Raw genomic sequence first — 6,231 nt, forward strand, 5'->3', positions numbered from 1 at the left:
TGCACATTTGTTGCACCCTAGGGCTAGGTAGCTGTCTGGCCCGGCTGGGTGTTTTACCTTTGCCAAATATGTACAAGGTCTCTTATTCCTTTTGCTTGTAAGCTTCTCCTTAGTCGATAGTCCATTCGCATAGGAGTCAGCCTTGATTAGAGAGTCTTTGACTCATTCATCCTTTAGATAGTGTTATTAGAGAGTCTTTGACTCATTCGCCTTTTAGGTGGTGTTGTAGGAGAGTCTTTGACTCATTTGCTTTTTAGGTGGTGTTATAGGAGAGTCTTTGACTCATTTGCCTTTTCGGTGGTGTTATAGAAGAGTCTTTGATTCATTTGTCTTTCAGGTGGTGTTATTAAAGAGTTCTGACTCAATCTTTCTCTTATTGGTTTTTTCTAGAGAGTCTTTGACTCATCTATCCTTTAGTTGGTGTTAGTGGAGTCTTTGACTCGTGTTTCCTTTTCTTTTAGAGAGTCTTAGATTCATCTATCCTTTAGTTGGTGTTAGTGGAGTCTTTGACTCATGTTTCCTTCTCTTTTAGAGAGTCTTTGACTCATCTATCTTTTAGTTGGTGTTAGTGGAGTCCTTGACTCGTGTTTCATTCTCTTTTAGAGAGTCTTTGACTCATTTATCCTTTAGTTGGTATTATTGGAGTCTTTGACTCATATTTCTATTTCTTTTAGAGAGTCTTTGACTCACTTCGTTTTCTTAGTTAGTATTATTAGAGAGTCTTTGACTCATTCGTTCTTTTGTGGTATTACTAGGGAGTCTTTGACTCATTGGTTCTTCCGTTGGCGTTATTTGGGAGTCTTTGACTCATTCCTCCTCTAAGTTGTAGTATTAGAGAGTCTGTGGCTCATTTGTCTTCTTTGATACTGTTAGTAAGGAGTTTCTTCTTAGTCTTGTTGTCATTCCTTCTTCTTTGGAGACTAGCCCAGTCTCATTATAGCTTTGCCTTTTGAGATCGTAGATCTTTTTGTTGTCATCGATAGCTTAGTTTGCCTTGTTTAGGGGTTTCCCCTATTTGCCCTAGGGTTTGGCCCTAAGGTTTTGCTTTGTATTTTCCCTTAGGTCTTTGACCAAAAGGGTGAAAACTCTTTACTTCAAAAACTTTTGAAAACTTTAAAAATACGAAAAAACATCTGAAAAACCTTAAAAAGCCTAAAGTGTTGAGTGTTTTAGAATTAGTAGTTAGAGAGTTCGTTTCGAACTACGTTGGCTTGATCCTCTCACACGAGGTACGTAGCGCAGCTTGGGATTTACATCCCAAGTCCAGCCAAACTTTTTTGTAAATAAACGTTTTAAACCTTCTTCAAAAACCTTTAAAATCTTATTTTCAAAAGATCTTCCTCTAGAGTTAGGAGTTTCTCCTAGATAGAGAGTTTTAGAGTTAGGGTTTTTCTTTTGATAGGTTGTTTGATTGTTTGTTTGCCGTGTGCTTGTTTTAGAGTTAGGGGTCTATCCTAGAGTTATAGGAGCGCCTCCGTCCGGTCAGTCGGCGATACACATCGCCGAGTGATGACTAGAGTAGGATACGCTAGTCCACCTTTGGTTTTTATTAGGAAATACAGCCTAGTTACACATAGGTTGTAGGAACCACCTGCATTAGCCTAGGGCTAATCTGCATTTAGTTAGGGCATATAGGGTGTCCTAAAATCCACAATTCACTGGAATTTAAATAATCATATAATAAACTTTAATAACTAGTCCGGTCTTTTAGATCGAGTCTAGGATAGAGGTCTAGGTGTCTTAGGCATCATAGCTTAGAATAGGCGCGAAGAACTACGTTGCCTTGATTCTCGTGGAGGCGGGGATACGTAGGCTTCTTTGGATGAATACCAGATCATCCGAGGACTCAGGCTAATAATTTAGAGTCTTAGGATTTGTTGTGTAGTTATTGTATGATTTGATATGTTTTCTCATTTTTTTTGTACTGATCTCATACCTTTAGCTATAGCTTGCATGTGTTTGCACATCGGAACTTAGACACCCATTAGGCTTGTCACTCATAACCTAGCTATGCTTAGGTGGCACATCTTTCATTTTATTTTATATGTGTTTATTATTTTTATCCTCAGAAAATGCATGCTTAGGTAGACGAGTCCTGAGGATTGTTCCCATTTCACATGATTTTTATTCAAACTTCTTTGGAGTTACTAAAAATGGCATAAGAGACCAAGTGCTTGCACTCGGACGAATTGGGGGTGCTCTCAGACCTTCCCCATTCGTAACCAAGCACGAACCCATATATATTTCTGGTTATCCATTGCACAGAGGATTTGATTTTAGGGTTCCATGGCATATCCATGGATGGCGACTCTGAGTTTATTTCAGGTATGTCTTGGTTTCGAGCCTTAGCTCCGGATCGAGACATATCTCTTTCTTTTTATATCGCCACTCGTGCTATGCTATGAGGGTGGCATCCGTTTTGAGAGTTCCTTGGTAGAGCTCTCCTTCACACGTGGATGATCCAGAGGGTGTTAGAGACCAGTTCCCTCGCCGCCTATCTCGGATCGGGGTCCACAGGTTACCATGATGCCTTTGGCTCTCTTCCAAGGGTAAGGATAAGCTATGTATGTGCATTTGGTAGAGACCTCTCCTCTTTCTTCTCAGGTTTTCACTTATTCATCCTTTTTTCCTCTCTTTTGTTTTCCTCATCTTCTTTTTCATAATTTCACTTATTCACGTATTCACTGTCTGGAGTTCTATATTGATTAATGAAGGCTAAGCCAACTAGGAAGAAAGCGAGTTGTAAATTATCTTGGCTAGCAAATGTATGGAAATTTATACAAATGCAAGTTTTGTGTATATTTGTGAGTTTGTTTATCAATTCAGAATTTTTTTTTGGTCTTCAATTCCTACGACCATTTCAGATTTCCAGCAAAATTCTGATTTTACTAACCAAATGACAACATCCAATACATGTACTGGTCTGCACTACCATTGTAGCTTGTTTGGGAGAAGGCTGAAGACATCGTGTTGAGCAAAATAGGGGACACCTACATTGGAAAAGGCAGATTATGGGAAATGAGGAATGTATTTGGGAAATATTTTACAAGTTTTTTTCGGATATATTGACAAAATTTTAATGCATATGCAAATGACACCATTCACAAGGTATTTCCTGTTTCCTTGGGGAGCTAGGATTCGAACAAAGGAGTAGTAGAGATGACATGTCATCTTGAAGGGTTGATGTCTTCATTCAGGAGATTTAGATCATTGCTCTAATATTGAGGTCTCATTTTATCATGTTCATAGGGAGTCTAATTCAGTGGCAAAATAGGGGTTTGGGGAGGGAGGGACATGTTGTGGGTCATATAGGAATTTGGTCCACGTAATGGTTTCTCTGGAGAATGGTTTCCCATTTGGTACTGTAGTTTCCAATAACTATGCATCAACACACTCCTTGTACCATACATCGAGAGTGTATCTTTTCAAAAAAAAATTCTATTTTGCATCATCAGCTGTAATATATCTTAAATCTTCCTTTGAACCAAGGTACTGCACTAATGATTCTTTCAATCGGTGGTCACAATCTAAAATCAACAGGGCCATATGTAATGTGTGATTCATAATCCATTTTTCCATTAATCGTATACACTTGGTTTGAGACTCTCACTATTCCTATGCTAATCAAAATATGAGTGAAAAATGGTCAATCTTTTGCCAGTTATGCAATAGTCTTGGTTTGACCATTTTTTTTTTGTTTCTTACCATTTTCATCTTAATTGTTTCTATGTCCTAGCACAAATATTCTCTCTGTCTTATGCCTGTCATTTTCACTTTTGGCCGGTTCTCTAAATTCGTGCTGTGTTGTTTTATTTATTTATATGTGTCTATGCCTTCACAGGCAGTAAAGAAGAGGCATTCTTTGATAACCAAGCCTGCTTGGACTCTGATTGTGATGATGATTTCCTCAGTGTCAATGGCGGTAAGATCAACATCTGATGTAGAATGATCTTATTTCTTCATGCTATTTTTTCTTAAGGCCCCATTTGGATTTCAAGAAAAGCATTGTTGGCAGAAAATTTTCTCTCCCCAATTTAGAGGGAAATTAAAAGATGATGGTTCATTTAGATGTTGTAAAATACCTTACTGTTTTGAGTCAAAGTACATATAGAAGTATCAATGCCTTACTAATGTAAATGGATCTGCCAAGAAAATAACTATAATGGACAAGTCGTTCTGAGGAGTTTTACTAGGCCACGTTTGGATACCTCATGGTTTTGTATTTCGATTTGGATTTCAGTTTTGGATACAAAATACATCAATCTTCCTCATGCACATGTTGTACGAGGGAGGGAGGGTGGGCTGCTGCTGCAGCAAGGTCAAGGAGCAGTAATTGTAAAGGTAATTACCACAAATATTGATTTCCAAATAATGTCTTGCAGAACAGATTTGAAAATCGGATTTTTTTCACTGTTGTAGCTAATTTGGAAATCTAAGGATCTAATCCAATTCCAAATCTCAACTGCAAAAGTGAGAAATCCAAACCTAAATCTTGTGGGTATCCAAATGTGGCCTTAGAGAAATCTGCATCTTGTGTGCTTTTGATTGGTTCTTTTGATTGGTCTGCTTTTGGTTCAAATGTGGATTTAGGATACCGCAAATGGTTACCATTCAGAAAAAAAAGGATACCACAAATGGTGGAATGGTGAAAGAATTAGTTTTATGGTTTTTTTTCCTATGTAGTTTGAGAAAACACCCTCTTGATCATTAGTCAGTAGAACAGAAGCAAGGGAAGGAATATTTTCGATAAAGGGTCTTCCATTGAAGCATTGAAATGCCACAGGCAGTCCCTGCATTGTTTGTAAATACATGTGTGACTTGGGTGATTTTTTGAACATAACTAACAATGCTAATTTTTCTTTTCTGCAGCGTATTCTCTATGCGGAGAGAGTAGTTTAGTGATAGTGTGAGCTACGGTTGGATTTATGCACTGAAATCCCATGCAACTGAGATCCCATGCGGTACTCTGTGCAACAGGTTGTGGATCCAACAAAACAGCTACAAACTTTGAGAGGATGCATTTATTCCAGCTCTTCCAAGAAGCGATGTCTCCATTTTATCCTGGTTATGTTCCTTGCTATGTTATTTTTTCATTTCATACTTATAAGAAACATGTTGTCTATGGTTCCTCTTCCTCTCACTCAAGGTGTTTTGCTACACCTTCTCCAGCAGCTAGCATGTGATCTTGGCAACGAGAGTGGATGATAGATTATAACCATCCCCACCAAATATTGGACCACCAACCACTTCATTCACATCATCCTTTTGTTATGGATGAGTTCCAAATAGCGCACTCTCATTTGTGCAAAATCATACGGTATTGTTGATTACTATAGGAAACCCTTGTTTGTGGAGAATCATACGGTATTGTTGGTTATAGTAGGAAAAATATTTGTATGGAAAACAACAATATTATGCCTCTCCAAAAAGTTCATTGTATGGAGCTCTATGTTGATTAATGAAAGCTAGCCTACTAGGAAGAAATTGAGTTATAAATTATCTTGGCTACCAAAATGTATTGAAATTTATATTGAAATAAACAAATTGTAAAATACCTTAGTGGCACGTGCATTTTTTACTAGTATATTAAAAAGGGAAATGCTACCACCACAACCATATTTTGATATTTGCACAAACAAGCTATCTCTACTTCTTTACTTGGCTCGTGAGAGCTTTTTGGGAAATGTAATGACCTTTTTTTCTTTTTTTTTTTTGACATAGGGTATCCCCATCCAAATTTCAGGGCGGGACTATTCCCTATGGATCTAGGCAATCACCTGTGACTTTAAGCCAAAGAGCCACACCCGTACAAGTTAATGTAATAACCTTTTGGCAGCTCTTTGAATACTAAAAGACAATTTTTTTGTGAAAATATTGGGCTGATATCATTTCCCTTTTGAAAGTGAGAAAAGATTGAAATGGTGAGCCAAGCTTGCCCAACATACAAGGAATCCCCAAGGCTCCTATCCTGGTCAATCTATCGCTAATTGGAATTAAGCCTCTAGCTCAATGGTCAAGGCTTTGCTTTTCAACCTTGAGGTCGGAGAATACACCGACAAAAGCTCCACATGTAATTTATATAAAGAGATTTGCCAGGGACTTTTGCATAAAGGCATTTCGTGGTTCGCTGTTGCATGAGAGAGCAGCCACATAGGCTCACATTTCAGCAAATTTTGTCCGATTCATTTATTCATCCGAGGTGGCATCTCATGCAATAGCCAGCCACAAAAT

The 6,231-nt window shown here is 38.1% G+C and overlaps 1 long non-coding RNA gene across 1 annotated transcript; it reads left to right on the forward strand.

Moving 5' to 3' along the window:
• Positions 1-2,516: 2,516 nt before the first annotated feature.
• On the forward strand, positions 2,517-4,322 carry LOC143892591 (uncharacterized). The gene is made up of 3 exons (XR_013255554.1): positions 2,517-2,549; positions 3,842-3,922; positions 4,241-4,322. It is a non-coding gene; the product is annotated as an uncharacterized LOC143892591 (long non-coding RNA).
• The last annotated feature ends 1,909 nt before the right edge of the window (positions 4,323-6,231 follow it).

This window comes from Tasmannia lanceolata, unplaced genomic scaffold (genome assembly GCF_043159265.1).
Source record: "Tasmannia lanceolata isolate RefF3 unplaced genomic scaffold, GAP_Taslan_0.1 ptg000002l, whole genome shotgun sequence".
NCBI lineage: Eukaryota > Viridiplantae > Streptophyta > Magnoliopsida > Canellales > Winteraceae > Tasmannia > Tasmannia lanceolata.